Source organism: Capricornis sumatraensis, chromosome 19, assembly GCF_032405125.1.
Source record: "Capricornis sumatraensis isolate serow.1 chromosome 19, serow.2, whole genome shotgun sequence".
NCBI classification, from domain to species: Eukaryota; Metazoa; Chordata; class Mammalia; order Artiodactyla; family Bovidae; genus Capricornis; species Capricornis sumatraensis.
In genome coordinates, this window is record NC_091087.1 from 69,314,068 (window position 1) to 69,340,749 (window position 26,682).

Sequence of the window (26,682 nt, forward strand, 5' to 3'; positions counted from 1 at the left end):
TGTGTCCAGAGAAACTCAGATAAGAAACAGGAGTGTGTACTGCCAGTGGCCATGTGTGAAGAATCGGAGCCATTTAAAGATGCCGCAGAAAATATCCTGCATGCCACGGCCAAGGAACCCGCATGCTGCAAGAAGACCAAAGGTCCCTTGCGTCACAACTGAGACCCAACGCTGCCAAATAAATGAATACATATTGTAAAAAATCCAGATAAAATTTGAGTTTTGCAGTAGAGGCAAGTTTGGCCAGTAACCCATTTCTCCAGGTACAAACTAATCATGGCAGTGATTGGTCTTAAAGACTGACAGCTGACAGGAGGTTATGTAAGAAGGTAGGGTAAATATTATGAGGATATCTGTGACAAACAGGATCTGAGGCACCATCCATGATTCCTACCGCTTGGCATTTACATTCTGGAGTGATCCCCATTTTTGATTGTGGGCAGAACCTATGACTTGCTTCAAACCAAAAGAAAACCACAAAGGTGGTGGGACATCACTTCTGTGATTTCATTATAAGACTGAAATGTCTGTCTTTCTGGGAGACAGTCCATTTGCTGCCTTTGAAGAAGCAAATTGCCATATGGTAAGCTGGCTTACGGGGTTGTGGGCAGCCTCCAGCCAACATCCAGCAAGAAACCAGGGCTGATAGTCTGACAGCCTGTAAGAAACTGGATGCTGCTAACATGCCGTGGGAGCTTGCAGGCAGATCCTTCTCTAGAGAAGCTTCGATGAATGCGACCACAGCCTTGAAGGACAGCGTGACTGCAGTCCTGTGAGACCTTGCAGCAGAAACCCCGACTGAGTTGGACCTAGACTTCTGACTTACTGAAACTGAGATGATAAATGTGTGCTGTTTTAGGTAATTCAATTTGTAGTAATTTTTAGTGTAACCGTAGATAACTAACAAGACATCTTTTGAAACCACACTGCGAAATGTACAATTCTTTGGAAATCATGGTGATCTTATGAGAAGACCGGTAGATCTGTGTGTGAAATGACTCTCACTGAATTCACACAAGCCCAGTGGACACATTCCGGTATCCAGCTTAGGTGGCCTCTGGGGGATGGTGGGCCTTCGATGCTGTTGATCCCTCTCTGTTGAAGTATCTTCATTTTTCTTCCTTGGTGGTCCTCACCACTTGAACTTCGCTGACTATTCCTCTTCAGCTTTGTTTGTGACTTGCTTTCTCTTTCAAACTCTCACACATAGATCGTCTCTGAAGGTTTGCTGCTGGCTCTGTTTCTGTTCTCACGCCAAATGCTCATGGCGCTCAGAGCTGCATGCACGCTGCCCAGCCCCAGATCCATTCCTCTTGCCCCAGGATTTCCCCTGAGTTCCTGACTCCAGTACCTCCTGGGTTTCTCAGTTTGGATGTCCTGCAGATACTTCAAACGCCACTGTCCACCCCAATTCCTTATCTCAGTGAGTGATGCCTACCACTTTCTATCCATCCATTCAACCACTTGGGCCAGAATATGATAGCTATCATATTAACTTTCCTTCTCCTTGAAAGAACCACTGACTAAATCCTGTTAATTTAATCTCTGAAATAATTCTCAACCTACACTCCTCTCCCATCTAGCCCATGATGTACTTGGTTCAGATTTACATGGATTCAGAGGAACCACGGAAAACTTCTCTAGGTGGTCTTTCCAACTTATTTTCCTTGCTGCTGCTGCTGCTGCTAAGTCGCTTCAGTCGTGTCCGACTCTGTGCGACCCCATAGACGGCAGCCCGCCAGGCTCCCCCGTCCCTCGGATTCTCCAGGCAAGAACACTGGAGTGGGTTCCCATTTCCTTCTCCAGTGCATAAAAGTGAAAAGTGAAAGTGAAGTTGCTCAGTCATGTCCGACTCTTAGCGACCCCATGGACTGCAGCCCACCAGGCTCCTCCATCCGTGGGGTTTTCCAGGCAAGAGTACTGGAGTGGGGTGCCATTGCCTTCTCCTGTTTTCCTTAAGTCACTCCATATATTGCTACCATAATGTAGCAAAATAAGAGAAGTCTAGAAAAATTCATCAAGGAGCACCCTAAAACCTAAAACTGCCTCTTTCATATTTTATCACAGGAAACACTGACCATGAAGCTGATGATGTTCACAGACCTTTACTTGAGGGGGTCCTTCCAATGTCCCTTCTTTCTCATGTTAAATAAATATTTATTTTTATATCCAACTGTATATTCATGATTATGTATATTTTTTCTTAAAGAAAGTCCCTAAAAATACTGCTTATAAAATGTCTTTGGTTCTGGATTACCCCTGTGATTAAGGTTAAACTCCTTAATGTGACCTGGATAATGTGACCTGGTTCATTAAGCTTATCTGACACTCCTTGTCTCATATTTTATCTTAAGTGCAACAAATTTAATTTTTTACTAAATACCATGTTGGATCGGGAAGATCCTCTGGAGAAGGGAATGGCTCCCCACTCCAGTATTCTTGCCTGGAGAATCCCATCGGCAGAGGACCGTGGCGGGCTATAGTCCATGGGGCCGCAAAGAATCAGACATGACTGAGTGACTAATACGCTATTTCAGCCTCCATGTCTTATGCTGGTCCTTTAGATGGCAACATCTTTCCATCTCTTGTTGACTTATGCCAACATAAATCCAACTACAACTTCTATTGGGTAATTTCTCCTGCTACAAGATTCAGCTCAAGCGCAAACAGCCTGAGTAGTTTTTGGGTCCCTCACGCCTCTGCCAGTGGGTCTCTGTGCTTCTGCAATACCTTGACCTTTCTCTTATCTCCATGGTGACTAAATCTACTGTGTGCCTGACGTAGGTGTAAAACAGGAATTTGTTGAGCTGTTGCTGAATTACCATTCTGTAACCTAGGCAAGTTACCTGACCTTGTCACATCTCCGTCTCTATCCTTGTAAACAAGGCTGTTACACCACCTTACAAACTGTAGCAAGATTTCAAATAGGTTATGTAAAATGAAAATATTCAGTATATGTCAAGCCTTATAGGTAACACAAATAGAATTGCATGTATTAAAATATTTTTAGAATCACAGACATCTTCACCTTAAATAACACTGTACGTTTAAATGAAAACTAAATTCTTGAAATCAGATCAGGAAAACAGTAAAAATTATATAGTGGCTCAAAGCATGGACTTTGGGGGCTAGTTGGCTTGGGTGTGAATTTTGGAGTCACCATTAACTAGGTTGTATGACTTTAGTTAAAAAAAGAATAGTGTCCTCTCTGTGCCTCAGTTTCTTCATCTGACGATGGAGACAGCAGCAGCGCTGCTGTGGTGATGAAATGCATTAGCACACTTTTACCTCTCAGTGGGGTCTCTGGCTCTTGGGGAATCCTCACTAAATGCGAACTATCACTATTGCTAACTATGACTAATAGAATTTCAACAAAGGCCTTTTTGGTATCACAGTGAAATCAAGACTTCTTGATGGCTAGTTAAGCACAGACACTCAAGCTGCACAATCCCATTACTGACAGAAATTATGGCCATATTTGCAATTGTTGAGAATAATGATAAGACATAGAAGGCACTGGGATATCACTAGTAGATTTAATCCAAGAAATGGAGAGTTACTGCTCAAGGGAGAATGTTGATGCCTGTCTCTTTAAATATTTGAATCATTCACATATATAAGCATGGCAGCCAAACTAATAAAACATGAATAAAATGTTGTCAGATGGATTAATAAACAGAGAGTAACAGAGAGTAGAGAAGACAAATGCCAGAGCAGAAATTTTTTCAAACTCAGCGGAACTGGTTTTTCCCATGGCAAACCTCTTCTGGATGCTACAGTTTTAGAAAACCTATTTCCAGAAAAGTACTATTGAGAATTGCATGTCAGAAGTAACCTGCAGTCTGCTTTAAGGATTGAGATAGGGTGAATGAAGAACAATAATACAGAAATGAAGAGGGCAGTGTCAAGTTCTATTTCTAGCTCTATGGGAACCTAGTGTAAACAAAAGATACAGATGTAAGTGTCTATCAGCTTATTGTACAATCTATCTGTATCTTTTGTTTACATTATGTCCCCTGCATTGGCAGTCGGGGTCTTTACCACGAGTGCCACCTAGGAAGCCCCATAGAGGGTAACTACTAGTCGAAAAAAGGCAAGGCTACCTCTGCGAATAAACACAAAGAAAAGAAAAGAGAAGTGTCACCTCATAAAGCTAAAGAGTTCTAGTAATAATTCCCTAAATTGATGGATCTGTAAAGATAGTCTCAACATAATTCATGCATTGGAAAAGGAAATGGCCACCCACTCCAGTGTCCTTGCCTGGAGAATCCCAGGGACAGGGGACCCTGGTGGGCTGCCGTCTATGGGGTCGCACAGAATCAGACATGACTGAAGCAACTTAGCAGCAGCAGCAACATATATAAAGCCAAAAATGTCAACTTCAAGGACTCAACATTATGGGAGGGGATTTTTAACATGCTTCTCTTAGTAACTGATAGCTATGGTTAGTATTGCCTAGACAATCTGGGTTCAGGTCTTGACACAGGCACTTATTTACCTGTGAACCATAGGCTACGAAACTTAGGGAGTGTTCCTAAGTTTTCTAATCTATAAAATGATAAAGATTCACTTATAAGATTTTGTGGAAACATATATTAATATAAGAGAGCATTTGTAAATAGATCTTATGAAAGACAGCTCTATATGTCAGTATTACTTTTTAATTGAACCAAAGGGCGCGTACAGGCTACTCTAGCCAACAATTGTAGAATACATATGTCAAACACACAAAGAACACATATAAAACTTGACCATATACTAGTCTAAAAGCAAATCTCACTCACCCTACAGCCTCTGCTCCCAATGTAAATAAATTAGTATCAACATCAAAAATACATCTAAAAATTTACTATATCTTTGGACATTTAGAGATACAGTTTTAAACAAATCATACATTAAAGGAGTGATTATAATGAAAATTAGAAATATTTAGAACTGAATATTAATTTAAAAACTTTCAAAATATGTGTGATACAACTAATGCAGTATGTAGAGGAAAATTTTATATTTCCTTTTATATATAGAAGATTATTCTATAAAAGATAAAAGTTTAAAGGCTAATGAAATTATTCTCCAACTTAGGAGGTTAAGAAACACACTATAACAGAGAGAGGAAATTACAAAAAGGAAACTACATTTGAAAAAAAGTGTTTAAAAACGTAAAATTAAAATGGATGGAATAGAGAGAGTTGATAGAGTAAAAGCCTGATATTTGAGGAGAAAAAGAAAATACAAGTGATATAGAAAGAAGACAGTAAAGAGAAGTAACAGTGAAAAAGAAAGGCTATATTACTACTAAGCTGAAGACATTGAATGATAATAAAGATATTATAAATAATTTCACAGTGATAAATTTTAAATTTCAAGTACAATGGAAACATTCTTAGAAAAATATGATTTACTAAAACTGACTCAAAAAGAATTAAACAAAATATGAATAGCTCTATAATGAGTAAGGAAATTTGTTCAAATTAAAAAAATCTTCCCTCTCCCTCTAAACACTCCAGGCCTAGAAGTCTTTATCAACAAGCTTTACCAAAGAGTCAAGTAACAAATAACTCAATTTTACATAAATTATTACAGATTAAGGAGTAGAAGAGAGTACACCTCAACAAATTTCCGACCCGAGTAACCTCAATACCAAAATCCCACATTTTATGAAAATAAAAACTATAGACTAATTTCCATGTGAACATACGTGAAAAAAATCCTAAATAAAATACTACCTTATATTACAAGGATCATTCATTATGTCCAAGTAGGATCACTTTCAGGAATGAAATTAGTAAAAGAATTTAGTAAACTTTCCAAATTCAATCTACAAAACTCAATGACATGTTCATGCACAGACAATAAGTAGATAGTGTAACTTTATAGATATATTGTTATTAATAACATCAAGAATATAAAGAATTTAAGAATATATCTAGCAAAATATATTTAAACTCTTTATGAAGAAAATTAGAAAAGCAATTATTATGAGGAAATCTATAGAGATTGAAATAACATGGATCTACGGATTGGAAGATTCAGTGTGATACATATGATAACTTCTCCAAATTGGTCTATAAAGTCACTATAATTTGAAGACCAGGTTTTGTGGATATGTGTATATATGTATAGGATTTGACAGGCTTATTCTAAAGTCTATATGAAATTGCAAATGGCAGATAAAGGAGGATCCTCTTGAATGAGAAGAACAAAGTTGGTTGGCTGGTTTTTGCATATATCAGTAATTACTTTAATGATAGTAATTAAGGCAGGATTATATTGTTCCTGGGTTATCCAAACCAACCAATGAAACAGATTAAGAGTCAGAAATATAGGAATATGTGTGTGTGTGTGCTTGTGTATATGTGTTTATATTATGTGCAGAAATATCATAACAGATCATTGGAAAATAACACATTTTAAATACACAATGGAGGAAAACTTATAATCTGCAAGAAAAATGTGAACTCTACATCATAATATATTAATAGATAAAAGCGAACTTCAGGTTAAAAAATACTTACATGTGAAAGGCAAAATTATAAATGTAAAAGAAAACATAGGATAATGAATTAAATGAATTCATGTGAAGAGTGTTCTTAAATAAGTCACAAAATGCAAAATCCATGAAAGAAAAGGAATAGCTACAGAAAACAGAAAAACAAAGGGAAATCTTTAAAAATGGAAAAGATATTTATAACATATATAATTGAAAATGATTACTAAACAGGATAAAGAAACTCCACAAACCTGTAAAAAAGTATAATAAAGAAAACACAAGTGATCTAATAGAAAAATGGTCAAAAGATTTATACAGACACTTCCCCAAACCAGAACTTCAAATGGCCAGTGACACAGGAGGAGATGTGCACTGGTAAACAGGGGAATAAAAATTAGAATAATAATGGGATATATTTCATACCCACCAGAAGGGCAAAAATTCAAATAATTGATAATAATAAATTTTCAAAATGACAGGGAGCAAAGGAGACTCTTACATTTTTCAAGAGGGTGAAAATTGGTAAAAAATGCTTTGCAAAGCCATTTATCATTATCTATGAACAACTCTGCTCAATATTCTGTAATAACCTAACTGGGAAAAGCGTTTGAAAAAGAATAGATACTTGTAGATGTATAATTAAATTACTTTGCTGTACACCTGAAACCAACACAACATTGTCAGCCAACTATGGGTTGTGCTGTGCTGGGCTTAGTTGCTTAGTCGTGTCTGACTCTGAGACCACATGGACTGGAGCCCACCAGGCTCCTCTGTCCATCGGATTCTCCAGGCAAGAATACTGGAGTGGGTTGCCATGCCCTCCTCCAGGGGATGTTCCCAACCCAGGGATGGAACCCAGGTCTCCTGTATTGAGGGCAGATTCTTTACTAACTGAGCCACCAGGGAAGCCCCAATCAACTATACTCCAATATAAAATAAAAAAGTAAATAAATAGAAAGAAAAGGTACACACCATAAACCCAACACTTTTTTCTTGGGATTCACCCTAGAGCTCTCTCTATATGAAGAGCTGGAGTCCATAGAAACTTGACCTACCAAAACACTGGCAAGAACCCAAATACACGCTCGGAGCAGACTATACAAGGGCATCATGTCCTGGTCACACAACAGAAGCTTGTTCAACCGCGAACATGAAGCACAGAGAACTGTAACAACAAGGATGAGCCTCAGAAACAATAAGGAGCTAAAAATGCACAACAGACAGGCCACAACCACTGCAAATATCATATTGTCCAGAGAGCCCATTCGGGACGATTCCACTCATAGGAAACTCAAAAACATGTAACAATGAACCTTAATTTGCAGGCGAGTGGTAAAGCCCTGAAGGAAATAAAGAAGTGATAAAAAGACAGATGAGGTTCATCTACCTGATCAGAACAGACTCAAATGTGGTCTTTTTATGACCGAGTAATATTCCGTTGTGTATGTGTACCGCAGCTTCTTTATCCATCCATCTGTCAATGGACATCTAGGTTGCTTCCATGTTCTAGCTATTGTAGATAGTGCTGCAACGAACAGTGGGATCCATGTGTCTCTTTCAATTTTGGTTTCCTCAGGGTATATGCCTAGGAGTAGGATTGCTGGGTCATATGGTGCTTTTATTCCTAGGTTTTTAAGGAATCTCCATACCCTCTTCCATAGTGGTTGTAGCCGTTTACATTCTCACCAACAGTGCAAGAACCTTCCCTTTTCTCCACACCCTCTCCAGCATTTATTGTTTGTAGGCATTTTGATTATGGCCATTCTGACTGGTGTGGGGCAACATCTCATTGTACTTTTGACTTGCATTTCTCTAATAATTAGCAATGTTGAGCATCTTTTCATGTGTTTGTTAGCCATCTGTATGTCTTTGGAGAAATGTCTGTTTAGGTCTTTTCCCCACTTTTTTATTTGGTTATTTGCTTTTCTGGCATTGACTTGTATGAGCTGCTTGCATGTTTTAGAAATTAACCCTTTGTCAGTTGTTTCATTTGCTATTATTTTCTCCCATTCTGAGGGGGGATGAGGCGGGAGATGAAAGGGAGGTTCAAAAGGGAGGTGATACTTGTATACCTATGGCTGATTCATGTTGAGCTTTGACTGAAAACAACAAAATTCTGTAAAGCAATTATCCTTCAATAAAAAAAAAATAATTGTATAAAAAAGACAAATGAGTTGTTCCAGCTGATGACAGGAGGTGTCAGGATAAGGTGCCCAATTGGGTGGGCTGTACAGGGGTTCTGTTGTATTTTTACTTTTTATAGTTTATATACACTTTGGGAAAAAGTATTGGGCTGACATCTTGCAGAAAAACCCGAATGAACGTTTTGGCCAGTCCAGTAGTCATTCATGTGTGCATGCGTGTTCAGTAGCTTCAGTTGTGTCTGACTTTGTGAACTTATGGACTGTAGCCCACCAGGCTCCTCTGTCCGGGGGATTCTCTGGGCAAGAATACTGGAGTGGGTTGCCATGTCCTCCTCCAGGGGATCTTCCCAGCCCAGGGGTTGAACTGATTATTCATATATAGTCATAATGTAGTATAAGGTGGGTATATGATGATGGAAATTACTCCAGTTTTGATGAGTACACTGTAGATGTGGGAGGCAGATAGATTTCTGTCTTGCGACTCTGGAAGGCAGGGATTTAAGGGAGGTTCATGGTGAGGGAGACCATCTCAGCTTGTACAAAAAGGAGGCAGAGGTGGAATTTTAAGTGGGGAGGGACCTAGCATAGATTTGGCCTTTTAGAGTTGCTGGAACTTGGACAACTTTTAAGCCAAGGTAAAGATCTGGTGAAGCTCAGGGTCAAGTAAATGGCCACGAAAGTTGGCTTTGCCCCTTGCATCTGCTGACTGTCTGGCTGTGTGACCTTGGAGGAGAAATGTCTCACCCTGAGGCTTACTGGGCTTCCTCGTGATGGAGTTAAGAAATCTACATGCCTCTTAAGTGTGGTTTTGAGGGCTCGATAAAGGAACGTGTATATTGACTAATCAGTCATGAGTATTGCCCACTGTTTTATTGTGGTGGTGGTGACTGCTGCGAGGGCTGATGGACCAGAAGAAGAACCGAGACAGGAGGAGCAGGTATGAGGATGCAGGTAGGACAAGAGAGAAACTCAGAGGGTGGGGTGGCTGAAGCCCAGTGCCTGGATGAGACCAGGGGGTTGCGTGGCTGTGGATACACAGGTCATGAGAGGTCTTTCCTGCCAAGCTAAGAAGGTTCAATACACTATGGAGACAAACGGTCAAGGGAAGCCACTAAAAGGTATCTAGCCGGTTTGGAGCACGTTCCTGGAGGGAGTGCGATGTGTCTGAAATCAAAGCCCCGTGCCTTTGCGGCTGCGTCAGCCCCGGGTGGCCTTTTTGTTAGAAAGATGCTACCAGATGCCTCTGCCTGGAGGGTGACTTGGGGGACACGGATGGGGCAGGCTCTCGGGAGGCTGTCCTTGCCTTGGCCGCACAGGTATGAGAACTGGGTGCGGCTTCACAAGAAAGGACGAGAACCACATGCAAGCCGGCGGCGTCTTTGACAGCATCTCTCCGTGGCTTAGTCTCAGAGCTTATTTTAAATGCAAAAAGGGAAATGGGGGCGGCCCGGCGAGCTTGGTGGTGGGGAGGAGGCAGAGCTCAGATCTTATCTGGACTCTTGGCTGTCATCGGAGCTGTTCAGAGCAGGTGTTTCAAAGCCTTCTGCGGCATGATCCTGCATTCGGGCCCTTGGCGGGTACACACACAAAGTGGGCATGCATTATTCAGGTGGCATCACGCGCCTGCTCTGCACCGCTCGTCAGAGCGTTTGCAACGTCGGTCCCTCCTTCCCCAAAAGCCCATTGTTAAGAATTATAAACAAACAGGATGGAAGCCTTTACAGTCACTTCACTGCTGGCGAGATCCACAGTCATAACAGGAAATCATGCGCTTGCTGCAGAAAGATTCTAAGAGGCGGCATGAATGTCATTGACCTAAATTCCAGCGCCCCAGCCTTTACCTGCAGAACTTTTCAGCAAAGCAATGCTGGTGAGAGGCAGATTGAAAGGATCTGCAACTATTTCTTTCTTTCTGTTTTATGAGAATTCATTGCCATGAATATCTAGTGACCCTGAAACCTACTTCCAACTTTTCAATCGGCTCCCTCAAGGTTGACTTAAAGGTACAGAAGAAAATGCAGCGGATGCTGGCTTGTTATTTGTGGAAGCTGCGATCAGTGAGGTGACCACGGGGCCCAGCGCTGCCCTCAAGGGTCCTGCCCATCTGCGAAGCCAAAGGGGCAGTGCCCATACCCGCAGTCTTTCAGATCTGGACCCAAGTCTGACGTGGCTAACTCACAGTACCTCACTTGTGCTGGTTATTTCTATGACAAGCACATCTGCGACTGTGAATTATTACCATTTTGGGGGGTGGGGCAGTTCTGTGGTCTTTCAATTTTCTTAGCACTTTGCATTTCCTAAAATGACTTGCCCAAGAGCTCATGCAGTTGCGTAGCTAGAGCTCAGAGTTCGTTCCTTGGGCCTGTTTTCCTCCTACTTCAATAATGTATCTTCAGGGGCTATTTCCTTCATTACGCAGTCATCAAATCGCTATTTATAGCATTACTACTGCATTCAGGCCTAGTACTGAACACTATGGAGACAGAACTTAATCAAATGTAATTTCTGAATGCAAAATTCTCACTCGCCGTAAAAGAGCAGGTAAGTCGTAAGCTAGATATGACACACAATGATAAATGCTACAATAGAGATTCCAGAGGATTCCAGAGAGGAGTCGTTAAGACCAGGGTAGGACATCCAAGGAAAGCTTCCTGGAAGAAGCAACATGGACACTGATTCACAAATCTGGCTTTCATAATTTGAAAGAAAAAGAAGGATGTTCTGGTGAGTGGCCATTTGGGTTTGAGACAGTCAGACATGACCGAGTGAGTGAACAACAATAAAGCATGTTCCAGTTGCTCATTTACTTTGGTGGGGAAAGGGTTGTTGTTCAATTGCTCAGTTGTGTCTGACTCTTTGTGACGCCAGGCTTCCCTGTCCTTCACTATCTCCCACAGTTTGCTCAAACTCATGTCCATTGAGTTGGTGATGCCATCCAACCATCTCATCCTCTGTCACCCCCTTCTCCTCCTGCCCTCAATCTTTCCCAGCATCAGAATCTTTCCTGATGAGTTAGCTCTTTGCATTAGGTGGCCAAAATATTGAAGCTTCACCTTCTAATGAATATTCAGGGTTGATTTCCTCTGGGATTGACTGGTTTGATCTCCTTGCTGTTCAAGGGATTCTGAAGAGTCTTCTCCAGCACCACAGTTCAAAAGGATCAATTCTTTGGTGCTTAGCCTTCTTTATGGTCCAACTGTCATATCCATGGACAGGGAAGCCTGGCGTGCTGTAGTCCATGGGGTCACAAAGAGTTGGACACGACTGAGGGACTAACTGAACTGTCTCATCCATACACCATGGCAAATGGCAAGAGGTAATAACCATGCTGGGTAACATACTAGATGGGTACCAAGACTGATTGATTTCCACCACTGCAGCTGAAGAACAATCCTATAAAGTAGTCACTAGAAATGCCTTTTGAAGTTTAGGCAACAGAAGCTTATGGTTGTGGGTGACTTGACTCACAGGGCTAGCTGAGCAAGAGAGAGATGGGAGCTTTGATGATCTGAGCCCTGCAGTCTGGCCCAGGGTCCACACAGTTAACCACCATCCCCTCTGCTGATGAACCCAGGGCACTGGCCACACCTCCCTTCATGAGGGATTCTGCTTCCCGTTCCTTTGTCTTCTCATCCAGAGAGGATGAATGGGTGTGCCTTTCCCTCTGATGTGGGCATCAATGCATTTACCTCCTCCTTTTGCACCTTGGACAGAGATGCCCTGGGTAAAGTGTTGGACATTGGCATCACAGGTGTGAATATTGCCCTGGGCGTGTGCATTTCTACCTGGATGCTTCCTCCATGGCTCAGAGACTCCTGGACCCATTTCTTCACTGTGTCTGGAGGGTCATTCCTCCACTTGGAACTCCCAGGCCTTGCCACCCACTGGTGATAAAATGAGAGGGATGGAACGTCAGTCATTTTCTTGAAAGACTCGTGCCACATGTACTTGGCAAGAACGCTGGCCGAGGGAAGACCAAAGACAGTCTCCACTTTTCATCCAAATACAGTGACTCTTGGGGGATACCTATCTTGCTCCAGCAAAGTGGGCCCTCAGGGCGGCTTTGCTGGGAGAAAAAGAACATGTGGCAGGACCGTAGCTTGTCTGGATGAGTGACAAGATACCCCTTCTTCTGGCAGACACAGCCCTGCCCCAGGTGCTTGGCCTGGGAGGCAGTGCTCTGGGCGAAGTCCCAGGAAGTACCTTATCCCCACTGACACTGCACAAAGGGACATGGTGGCCATAGTGCCCTGCAGAACTACTCAGATCCGGTCCACAGGAGACATGGGTTCGATCCCTGGGTGGGGAAGATCCCTGGAGGAGGGCACGGCCTTCCGCTCCTGCATTTTTGCCTGGAGAATCCCATGGACTGAGAAGCCTAGCAGGCTACAGTCCCTAGGGTCAAAAGGAGCCAGGTGTGACTGAACGACTACGCACACGCGTGCACACACAGGATACTAGCAGCACGATACTGGAGTAGCTGTGGCCTTTCCTCATCTCTGTGTCTAGAAGTGAGCCTCTGCAGCCTTGCTGAGAATGAAATCACATACTCGTCTCAAGGGCTGCGTAAGACACCATGCTGCACTCCCCAGCACTGGTCCTATGAGAGCAGGCTCCTGATGAAATAACCGGAACCTTCCTCCGTGATCACAGCAACAGACAGTGGTATGCTTTCCTGCCAGAGCCTCCAAGTGCAAGAGCAAGACTTCCTGCAAACTAGTGATCTCCGCCACCAGCTCCCTTTCACGGAGGCGAGAAGTGAGGCTCAGAGCGGGCAAGTGACTTGCCAGGGTCACACAGCAGATGGCGGGGCTGAGCTCCTACAGAGCAACTGCCAGGATCTCCCCTGTGCATCTCTGACAAATTACTTAATCTCTCTGTGCCTCAGTCTTTGTACCTGTAAAATGAGAAAATGAAGAGTTATCTACCCACTGGCCACAACTTAGTAACCAAACAGCAACAATGACCCCTCTTAGAGAGTGGTACAACCCCCCTGAGTTGATAAAGGTAAGCCTGAAGGTCTCATAGACCTTTGAACATTATTTTATGTGCCTGGAATGTTCTTCCTCCATTTACATTTCCACCTTTCCCCCACTCTCACTTTATTTTTCCCATCTTTGTTTATTATTGTTAATTGCATTTTTTCCTATCCATTCTTAGGTCTGGGTTCAAACATGATTTTGGAAGGATGCTATCTCTTATTTTTTAACCACTGTCATTTGCCGTTTGTGATCATATGCAGACTCTGGTACCTATTTGATTAACATGTGACCCCGCCACGCTAGCCCACTAGTCTTTGCACCCATGAAAGCAGGGACCGTTGATGGTGTATGCTCACCATTATATTCCTGAGCCAACCATAGAGAAAACCCTCAAAATACAGCAGGGTAAATTTCCAAGTGCATGAGATTCCTCTGGCTTTTTGAAGGGCTGCCGAAGTGAAGCCGCTGCTGGACTGATGGATGGATGCTTGCTTCCTTCTCTCTCTAATTGCCAGGTTCTGAGAGCAGGGTTTGCCACATCTCTGGTGGTTTCCCCTTATCTCCTTGTCCATGTTGTCCCAGCTGCTTATTAAAGTAAAATATGGTGCACCCAACAAAATGACTGTGTTCTGCAGGATGCACCAGTCATTAACCTGCAAAGTTACTTTCCGCAGCACTCCTGCATGTTCCTTGCTGCGTCTGTGCACTGGCCCCTTCCCCTTCTGTTTATATCTGTGTGTTGCTTATGCTGTTTTAATCTGCTCTGTGTATTTTGACTTTATTAATTGATTCCATCTGATTACATTAATCATGAGTAATTGAGATGTAAAATAGTTTTCAGCTGAAGTTTTCCAACCGTTGCTGCGATAAGAAAGGGTCTCCATCTCTAAAGGCCAAATCATGTTAGAAACACAGTTTGCCCTTGAACCGGCGATCAAAATAAATCAGATACGTGTATATGTGTATACACGTGTCTGATTTATTTTAATTTTTTACATAACTGGAATTCAACTATGCATTTTGTTCCACAATTGACTTTCACCAGTAGATTTCCAAAGCCTTTCTGTGTCGGAGCTGTCTTTGTAAGCTGTCTGGTATTTCATATTAGGTGTTACTGCTGCTGTTGGTTAGTTGCTAAGCCATGTCTGACTCTTTTGTGACCCCCATGGACTGTAGCCTGCCAGGCTCTTCTGTCCATGGGGTTTTCCAGGCAAGAATACTGGAGTGGGTTGCCATTTCCTTCTTCAGGGCATCTTCCTGACCTAGGGATCGAACCCACTTCTCCTTCATAGGCAAACGGATTCTTTACCACTGAGCCACCTGGGAAGCCCTTTATTACATCACACTGTGATTAATTTAATGAACTTCATTTAGCTTGATAGCAATTTTTCACTATTACGCAGACACATAAAAAGCTACAACAAGCAGCCTTGTGCATAGGTCATATAATACCGAGGAAAAATTCCTAAAAGTGGAATTCCCAGGTACATTGCTCTGCCTGCCTGAATCTCCTTTTTATTTGCTACACACACACGTAGGTTGTCTGTTACAGTTATTCACTTTACTCTGAAGGTGTGCACACTGCACATGGCCTGAAGTTGGTGCACACACCATAGAAATGCTGTGAAGAACTCTTCTCTGAGCCCTCCTATGCGATATACAATGTATTTGCAAAGTTCACCTGTTTTCACCCGGGTGCCTAAGAAAACAACAAACCTTCTTTTTGAACCCTAGTTACCTCTGCCGTATATCCATCTCAAAAGCAGGATAAACGGCTAATTTGCGTTTTAGCTTGTTCTGCTTTAGAGTGGTAAAGATGTCCATTTTTGTTAATCTAGGGGCATTCTCCTTCTTTTGAAAAATTATAAAAGCAAACAGAAGTCGATCTTTCCGCTGCATCTCTTAAGGGAGAATGGCCCTTAAGCTGTCAGGCGCGGTGGTTGGAAGTTTAAACTTAGGAGCCAAAAGGGCAGGTGACACAGCCTTTATGTCTCTCTGTTGTCATTTCTAGAATCTCTGCCTCATAAGAAATCAGATTGGTACCAGGACAGTGAACACAGTGGTTCTTCACGCAGAGGTTGAAAATCTGATTCTGGATTCAGGCAAACTGGTATCCAAATTCTGCTCAGTCACTTCCAATATAGACAATTTTGCGTGTTAAGTAGCTTCAGTCATGTCTGACTCTTTGCGACCCTGTGGACTGTGGCCTGCCAGGCTCCTCTGTCTGCGGGATTCTCCAGGCAAGAATACTAGAGGGGGTTGCCAAGCCCTCCTCCCGGGGATCTTCCCGACCCAGGGATCAGGCCGGAGTCTCTTATGTGTCCTATGATCACAGGCAGGTTATCACCAAGAGCACCATCTGGTAAATTAATAATTCTCAGACACCTAATCCACAAATGGAAAATATAACAGTACATATATTACAGAGCTTTTATAAGAGCTGGAAAAAATGTGATATATAGATTGCTTTGTGCCTGGCAGGTAGTGAGCACTCAGTCACTGTTAGCTTCACTTATTCTTGTTGTCAAAATATGGGGACAAAGAAGCCTTATTGTCACACTTGGGATGGGAGACGGAAGTTGAGGTTGTGCCATGTGCAGTCGCTAAGTGGTGTCTGACCCTTTCTGACTCCATAGACTGTAGTCTGATAGGCTCCTCCGTCCATGAGATTTCTCAGGCAAGAACACTGGAGTGGGTTGCCATTTCCTCCTCCAGGGGATCTTCCCGACCCAGGGAGGAAACTTGAGTCTCTTGTGTCTCCTGCATTGGCAGGCAGATTCTTCCCTGAGCTACCTGGGAAGCCTTAGAACGTGAGGCACTCCACAAATAAAGCCACCTCTCGTTTACATTTCACAAATGCCCAACCAGGCTGGGTGCTGAAAATTCATTATTTTGCAAGGGATTTTTATACAAAAGTATGCGAGAAGTGTTTTCCCTGTAAGAGTGGCGAATCTCATTTCTTCTGATTGACGGTGAAATTCCTTGAGAAAATGATAAAGTCTTACATGGTGGAAGGTGACTCACTCACCTAGTTGGTGACTGGAATTGGCTATGTCATCTCCAGTACAAAGACCACAGCTTTGCTGAATTCAAAATAGACTAAAGCTGGTAAACCCAAAGTGAATGGAACAGATTGTTTAAAGTGACTTTCCCTTATCTGTACAACACATGCATACGATAATGCTGTTGACATTTTTGTCAAGGAAATGAGATGTGGACCCTTAGCATCACTTTAGACGGAAGTCAGGGGGAGGAGGCAAGCCAGCAGGCGTGCCAGAATCCGAGCATCTGATGATAAGACAGACACAGTGGCTGCCTTACGTGTTCTCGGCACCAGGTGAGCTTGGAAGAGACAGAATGATCTGTTCAATCCTGGAAGGAAATTAGAGGGACCACATACACCCTGGAAAGTTAGCAGTGCAAGGGTGCTTGAAGATGATTTTGTTTGCCTTTCTTTCTGTACGTAGTCAAACAGAAAAGGGTCTAAGCCAAGATCAAAGGAAGACCTTTTAGTGGTGTGTCCCCCCTGAATGATGCGGGTCCTGTTAAAGTACCAGGGTATATTTTGCCAAAGAATGCCTTGCTCGTCTGCAGGTTGGCTTCTGTTTCTAAGCCCTCTCTGTGGCTATTGTTTCATCTTCTGTGCCCAGTTGCTCTTGGCGTGAGTTCCAAGTGTGCTTTATGTAAGGCAGGTTCAAAGAAAGGTCCTCCATGCTGTTAATTCACTAAAGCATCAAACTCAGGGTACTGAGAGAAGAAGATGAAGTTCTTGCACTGGCCAGCCACTTGTCGTTCTTGGACAACAGCACACTGAGTCTGAGCAGGAAGTAGAAATGAACATAAATCCACAACCAGGCACATATGGTGACACTGGAAAAGGGCAAGGACAATTTCTAAAGCAACCAGTGAGAAAAGTTGGATTATCTGGAAAGGACGAACAGTTAGGTTGACAACAGACTTCTTGTCTCCCACACCAAAAGCCAGAAGACAGCAGAATATCCTCAAAGCACGGAATGAACATAAGTCTCAACCTAATGCTGCTGCTGCTGCTAAGTCACTTCAGTCGTGTCCGACTCAGTGCAACCCCATAGACGGCAGCCCACCAGGCTCCCCCGTCCCTGGGATTCTCCAGGCAAGAACACTGGAGTGGGTTGCCATTTCCTTCTCCAATGTACAAAAGTGAAATGTGAAAGTGAAGTTGCTCAGTCGTGTCCAACTCTTAGCGACCCCATGGACTGCAGCCCACCAGGCTCCTCTGTCCATGGGGTTTTCCAGGCAAGAGTACTGGAGTGGGGTGCCACTGCCTTCTCCTCAACCCATTTCTAGAGATAGCCATATGCTGATTTAAGAATGAAGTAAGACAGGTCAGGCAAGCAATGTTCGTGAGAGGTATCGCTTAGGGACTCCTGCTAAAAGAGCTATCTGAGGGTATACACATGGGTGAAGGATGCTGGAATTCAAGAGGTATAGGAATGTAAAAAACAATACTAGGCAAAAAGATTTATTCTGTATATAGATTTATAGCAAACAATAATTGACATAAGGATGTATTTGAATGGGTTTAGAAATAAGAGGAAACTAAAATGTTAGACCACAATGTCATGAGAGAGGGAATTAGATATTCTATAGTTCTTGTAATATTCAGAAGAATAGTCATGTTGACTAGATTTTGTTAAATGAAATATGTATTTTAAATGTGAATAAACCATCAAAGAGGGGAGAATTAAAAAATAAAGAAAACCCAATGAATACATTAGAAGGTAAAATAAAGAATTAAAAAAAAAAACTTGCCCTATGTTTAAAAAAATAAAGTTATTGGATTAAGCTTAAATTTGTCATTAGTCCCAATAAATATAAATGAACTAACTTTTCTAGTTATAAGAAAGATATGCATTGGGTAAAAACAAATACTTCTGAGTTATATAATATCTTCCAGAGTTATACATAAAGATAACAACATGGAGTTGTTGAGGGTAAAAGAATTAGGGAAAAAGATATAAAAATAAAGAATTTATGTAGAAAATCCCAAGGAATCTATAAAATATTTCTAGAAATAGTGGATTCAACAAGGTCACAGGATATAAGACAAACATAGACAAATTAATTCTATATCTATATACTAGAAATGAATGTATGGAGAGCAAAATTTAAAATATAATGCCATTTATAATCCCTCAGAAAAATGAAATACTTAGGTGTAAATCTAATAAAACATGAACAGGCAAACGTTGGCACGTTGGCACCGGGAGCAGCGTCTTCAGGCCGGCGCGGGCGGGCGGCGCTGCCCACGAATCCTAATGTTTCCCGGGCACTGCACTGAACGCGCCTCGTCCTGGTGTTGCTCCCTCGCTCAGTCGTGTCCGACTCTGTGCAACCCCATGGACTGTAGCCCACCAGGCTCCTCCCTCCATGGGATTCTCCAGGCAAGAGTACTGGAGTGGGTTGCCATTTCCTTCTCCATGAACAGGACTTGTATGCTGAAAACTACATAACACTGAAAAAATAAATCAAAGGAAATTTAAATAAATGGAGAGACATACTGTGTTCATGGACTGGAAGACTCAACAAAGTAATGGTATCAGTTATCCACGTATTGATGTGTACATTTAATATAATTTTTCTCAAAATCCAAGCAAGGTTTTTTGGGTAGATATAGACAAGATTATTCTGAAATGTATATGGAAAAGGGACTAGAATAACTGAAACAATTTTTTAAAGGGTAATAAATTGCAAATAATCATTCTACCTGATTTCAGGACTTATCCCATAGCTATAGTAATCAAAATGTTGTGGTGTTGGCACGTAGATCAATGGAAACAGAGAATTAGACACATAGAGAAATGGAACAGAGTAGAGGATTCAGATATTGACCCACACAAATATGTTCAATGATGTTTGATAAACATGTAAAACCAGTTAAATGAGGGAAGTACAGCCTTTTTAAAAACGGCATTGGAGCAAGTGGGCACCCAAAGACAGAGAACAGCAAAAACAAAGACTTAAAAAAAGAACCCTTTGACCTAAGTTTCATGCTTTCTAAAAATTAAATTAAAATGGTTAAAGGATTTACATGTACAATCATAATAGCTTTAGAAAAATTAAAGAGAAAAGAAATGTGCAGGATGTAGGCAGGCAGAGAGTTCTTCGGCTTGAGATCAACTGTAAAATCCCTAAAGGAAAAAATGGGTAAGTAGGACTTCATCAGAATTAGGAAAAGCATTTTCTGCCAAAGACACTGCTAAGTGAATGAAAAGACAAGCTACACAGTGGGAGAAAATATTTGCAAATCACATATCTGAGAAAGGACTATTTTCTGGAATGTATAAAGAACTCTTAAAATTCGACAACAAACAAACCAATTGGATAACTTCGAAGACATAAAGAGCGCTTCATCAAACGATACACATATAGCAAATCAGCCCATCGAAATATGTCAGAATCATTAACCATCAGGAAAATGCAAGTTAAAAACCTAATGAAATATCACTACACACCTATCAGAGTGGCTAAAATATAGTGTGTATTTGTTAATCCCAAACTCCTGACTCATTCCTCCACTCTGTTATAGATAACAAAGGTCCTACTGTATAGCGTAACGAATTACATTCAATACATTTTAACAACCTATACTGTAAAAGAATGTATAATGAAAAAGAAAAAAAAAATTATGAATCACTTTGCTGTATACCTGAGACTAATACAACATAGTAAATCAACTATACTTTAGTAAAAAATTAAAAATAGAATAAAATAAAACAGAAAAAAATATAGTGACAACACCAAATGGTGATGAGGAGGTGGAGAAACTGGATCACTTAAATGCTGCTTAAATGTCCCATTTAAACGGGAATGTAAAACAGTACAGCCACCCTAGAAAACAGTTTGGCAGTTTCTTAAAAACCAAACATCCAACTACCATATGACCCAGCAAACACATGCCTGGGCAATTTAGCCCAGAGAAAAGAAGACTTAGGTTCACATACAAATCTGTACACAAATGTTTCTAGCAGTTGTATTCATAGTAGCTAAAAACTGGAAATTACCCAGATGTCCTGCAATGAGTGAATGGTTAAACTTGAGTTTGTATATGCTACAGCTTCCCCTGTGGCTCAGCTGGTAAAGAATCAGCCTGCAATGTGGGAGACCTGGGTTCGATCCCTGGGTTGGGAAGATCCCTTGGAGAAAGGAAAGGCTACCCACTCCAGTATTCTTGCCTGGAGAATTCCATGGACTATACAGTCAAAAAGTCAGACACGACTGAGCGACTTTCACTTCACTCATGTATATTCTATGTAATACTGCTCAGTGAAAGAAAAAAAAAAAAAAAAAGAACTAACTTTTGGTACAAACAGCAACCTGGATGCATCTCTAAGGAATTATGCAGAGTGAGTTGGATGAGTTCCTTTTGTATTTTGGATATTAACCACTTATCACCCTTGGGGTGATAGGAATTTTCTGTATCTCGACTGAACCCATGTCAATATCTGAGTGGTGATGTTGGCCTATAGCTTTACAAAATGTCAACATTGGGTGAAACTGGGCGAAGTGGTCTTGGTTTCTGTCTTCGTTATCTCTTACTCCTGCCTGATGTAAACCTGCAAGTATCTTAAAATGAAAAGCTAATAAAACAAACAAGCAGACAACTTCCACGTATGTTCTGTTTATAAGGGACATACATAAAGAGAGTGATACAGAAACATTGAGAATAAAAAGGCTTTTAAAAAATCAGTAAAAAGCAACATGCAAGGGAAAGCAGGAATAGCAATATCAATATCAGAAAAAAACAGACTTTGAGGCAAAAAAAGCATTAGGGAAAAATAATTTTATCAGATAATGTTTAAAATGACAATGAGTCTTTAGGAAGATATAACAATCCTAAACCTGGATATATACCTAGCAATGTATTTTCAAACTATCGAGAAGAATGTATACACTACACTTTTTTATCTAGTCATCAGTCAGTGATCATTTTAGGTTGTCTCCATGGCTTAGAAACTGTTCATTGTGCTGCAATGAACATGAAATGCAGGTACCTTTTTGAGAGAGCAGTTTCATTTACATTTATTCATTTATTTATTTTTAATTGGAGGATAGTTGCATTACAATATTGAGTTGGTTTCTGCCATGTATCAACATGAGTCATCAATAGGAATATGTATGCCTGTCCCCTTAAGGGGTGCTAGGTGGCATCTCATTGTGATTTTGATTCACATCCCCTTGATGACTGGTGATGTGATGCACCCTTTCATGTGTCTGCAGGCCCTTTGTATGTCATCTTTGGAGAAGTGTCTGTTCAAATCCTCTGCCCATTTTTTAATCAGATGATGATCTTTGTCACTGAGTCACTCAGTCACGTCTGACTCTTTGCAACTCCATGGACTACAGCACACCAGGCTTCCCTGTCCTTCGCCATCTCCCGGAGCTTGCTCAAACTCATGTCCATTGAGTCAGTGATGCCCTCCAACCATCTCATCTTCTGTTGCCACCTTCTCTTCCTGCCTTCAATCTTTCCCAGTATAAGAGTCTTTTCTAATGAATCAGTTCCTCTCATCTGGTGGTAAAAGTGTTGAAGCTTCAGCTTCAGCATCAGTCTTTCCAATGAATATTCAGGATTGATATCTTTTAGGATGGACTGGTTGGATCTCCTTGCAGTCCAAGGGACTCTAAAGTCTTCTCCAACACCACAGTTCAAAAGCATCCATTTTTTGGTGCTCAGCCTTCTTTATGGTCCAACTCTCACATCCGTACCTGACTACTGGGAAAAAACCATAGCTTTGACTAGATGGACCTTTGATGACAGTGAAGATTTCTGCTGTTGAGTTGTATGAGTTACTTTTATATTTTGGATATTTGGATATTAACCCCTTTTCAGATATATGTTTTGCAAACATTTTCTTTCATTCCTAGGTCATAGCACAGCATTTTGATGAGAAAAATTCAACCATACCTGCTTGCTTAATTGTTAATGTCCCTGTGAATTACTGATCCTATCCATGGTACTGAGCTGCCATGATGGTCTATTTCAGAGGCTCCTGAATGCTTCTCTGTAGGTTAGAGGTAGTTTGCAAGGTCATTTTTACCAGTCTGCAGCACATGAGAAAAATCAGAGTGAGATGCAGTACGACTTCATGGTGGTAACTTTCTTTGTTTCAAAGAAATGCCCTTTTCATTCCTGTACCTTTAAAAATGTCCTCTCTCCTACAAAATGATGCTGTTAGTATTTTTATGTTTATTTTTGTTTTTCAGATTCTTAGTGGATGAAATTCCAAGTGTATAAAAATATACTTAAAAAGTTGTAGATTGCGCTTGCAATCAGAATGCAAAAAAAAGCCCCGCTGTTAGAACCTGAATGAATTCTGACTCTTGTTTTTACTTACCCTCCTCGCTACACAGATCAGAGTCTGTGACATGGGGTGTTTTTTGTGTTATATACCATGACAATTTGTTCCAAATTCTTTTACAAATGTGGTCTTCTTTCGAATAACCTTGAGGCTGGTAATTTTACTACACCCATTTAACAGAAACTGTGTCTCAGACATTTGGGGGGAACTGTTGCTGTCTCAGATTTTTCATATTTATCATTCAACAACATGTTCATGCCACTTTTTCAAGCAAATTTACCCTCCCCTTCCATTATCTAAGACATATTTGAACTGGACTTTTTTTATGAGTTGATGCTCTCCAAATCTTTGGGTCAGAGGTCCCACAAAAGTATACCTAGGTTAGAAAGGGTAACTAACATGATTTATCTGGTATGTGTGTGTGGGGGGCATAGTTTCAAGGTCTCTGCATTAAGATCCCGTCAATATGCCCCCTTAAATTATATGCTTAAGAAAAGAAGATTGCTTTAATAAAAATAGATCCTACACGGCATGTTATTCTTCATAATTGGACGAGATCACAAAGAGCATACACTTACAAGATAATCTGAAAATGAATGGCCAAATAATATAGTAATCACCAAATCCTTATTACTTGAAGCCTATACGCGCCAGGAGGCCCTTTCTCCCTTGATGATCAAGCCTGACCCCTATTAATTTTAATAGGAGTTAAGTAGTCACATCAAGGGAGGAATCAGTGAGTACTCTCAGCAAACCAGCCCCGAAGATTAAGACCTCCACTTTTGGCTTTCTGCTGAAAATGTGACACATTGCCTGATGCTTATCTGCTTTTAATTGTGTGTTGTGCATGTATGTTTTTCTCCCTTCTTTTTGCAGAGGAGGCAATTTGCAAGTCATTGCTCTATGCCTCCCTACAAGGAAGAGATAAATTATATGAGAGGCTGTGGTGTTTGGCTTGTTTGATACCCTTTGCTGATAAATTGAACTGAACCTTCATAATTAATACCCAATCTTTTCTGGTTGACTCCGTTGCACTAAAGCTTGAGGATATCTGACTGTAATGAAAAATGATTGTTGTGATGCACTCTGCCTTTTTCCCTCTTTTTATCTCTATCGTCAAAAATATGCACGGAACAAGTCTACTGGAGGTTCTGTTGGACAGCATCAGGAAGATCTCTCGTTTTTATTAAGCAGCATCTTCAAAGATTCAGCAGAGACAGACTTGCTTCTGTGAGCTTTTTAACATGTAAGTGACATTTCCCTGCGTTTAAATATGGCTTTGTTAGGCTGCGCTTGCAATCAGAATGCAAAAAAAGCCCCACTGTTAGAACCTAAAACCAAAGAGAAATAGATCCTCCTTTAGTTTCATTCTTGAAATAGAAGTCAAGGGAAAGCCAGAATCAGAGAAATCAAATTAGATTTAAAATTCCTGTGAGCTCTCAGAATGCAAGATCAGGATAAACATTCCATTCTGAACAACCTAACCAAACAAAGCAAGATATCAGTTAATAAGATTTTGTGATAGATAAGTGAGACTGTGCATTTGTGCTGGACTTAGGGTTGAAGAAGTGTTTAGAAAATCAGCTTACCAGCTCCCTGACTTCTCATTTAGAGGGGATGAGAATAATTCAGGCCATTTTGCAGATGAGGAAATTGGTTCAGTAAGTAGGCATGACCTCTCAAGGCAGACCCAGGGTCAAAATATAGGTCTTCTCACAGCTGTTGCCATTTAATAGCAGGCTCCCCAACATTTTAGGGTGATTTACAAGACATAGGGAAAAGACAAAATGAGGCAAAAGACAAAATGAGGAAATAGACAAAAGAGAGAAGAGATGAAGCCTGCATCATGCTGCCTGTGAGCCATTCCCAGTGTCTTCCATCTTTCATTTTTTAAAAAACCAACTGAATTTTTTAATTTAATTTTTAAGTTAAATAAAAATTAAAACTAGCTGGTTTTTATTTAATTTGTTCATTGCTGTTGCTAAGTTGCTTCAGTCGTGTCCAACTCTGTGCGACCCCATAGACGGCAGCCCACCAGGCTCCGCCGTTCCTGGGATTCTCCCGGCAAGAACACCGGAGTGGGTTGCCATTTCCTTCTCCAGTGCATGAAAGTGAAAAATGAAAGTGAAGTCGCTCAGTGTCCGACTCAGCGACCCCATGGACTGCAGCCTACCAGGCTCCTCCGTCCATGGGATTTTCCAAGCAAGAGTATTGGAGTGGGTTGCGATTACTTATTTGTTTATTGAACTATGGTTGCTTTACAGTATTATATTAGTTTCAGGTATACAGTATCAGTTCAGTTCAGTCGTTCAGTCATGTCTGACTCTTTGTGACCCCATGGACTGTAGCATACAAGGCTTCTCTGTGCATCACCAACTCCCAGAGGTTACTCAAACTGATGTCCATCAAGCTGGTGATGCCATCCAACCATCTCATGAACTATAGCCCGACAGGCTCCTCTGTACATGGAATTCTCCAGGCCAGAATACTGGAGTGGGTAGCCATTCCCTTCTCCAGGGGATCTTCCCAGCCCAGGGATCAAATCAGGTCTCCAGCATTACACGGGGGTTCTTTACCATCTGAGCCACCAGCGAATTTCTTAGTCCCTTATCCCTTTTTTGCCCCTCCTTCCTTCCCTCTCCTAACTGGTAATCACTAGTTTGTTTTCTGTATCTGTGACTCTTGTTTTTATTTTGCCACACTCATTCATTATATTTTTTAGATTCTACATGTAAATGATAACAAACAGTATTTGTCTTTCTCTGTCTGACTTATTTTAGACACTAAGCATAATATTCTCCAAGACCATCCATGTTATTGCAAATGGCAATTTATCATTTGTTTCTAGAGCTGAGTAATATTCCATGGGCTTCCCTGGTGGCTCAGAAGTTAAAACGTCTGCCTGGAATGTGGGAGACCTAAATTCGATCCCTTGGGCTTCGTTGGGATTCCATTGGGCTTCGTTGCATATTGGCTCTGCTCAAGTGGTGTTAGCGGTAAAGAATCTGTCTACCAACGCAGGAGGCACAAGAGACACAGGTTTGATCCCTGGGTTGGAGCAGGAAATGGTAACCCACTCCAGTATTTTTACCTAGGAAATCCCATGGGTAGGGGAGTTAGGCCCTATAGTCCATGGGGTTCAAAGAGTCGAACACGAAAGAGCAAGCACACGCGCACACACACACACACACACACACACACACACACACCCCACATCTTTACTCATTCATCTGCTGATGGATACTTGGACTGTGTCCGCATCTTGGCTACTGTAAATAATGATGCTAGGAACATTGGGGTGCTTATATCTTCTTGAATTTTTGTTTCTTCCATACCTGTTTTGGAATTGCTGGATCATACGGTAGTTTCATTTTCAGTGTTTCGAGGAACCTCTATGCTGTTTTCCATAGTATCAGTATACATCTACATTTCCTCCAACAGGGTGGAGTGTTCCTTTTTCTCCCCACACTTTCCAGTATTTATTATTTGTAGACTTTTTGATGATGGCCATGTAGACTGGTGTGCATTTGTACCTTGTAGTATTGATTTGCATTTCTCTAACAATTAACAATATTGAGCATCTTTTCATGTTTTTATTGGCCAACTCTATGTCTTCTTTGGAAATATGCCTATTTGTGTCCTTACCCATTTTTTGATTAGGTTGTTTAATTTTCTGATATTGAATTGTATATATTTTGTATATTAAGCTCTTATCAGTTACATCA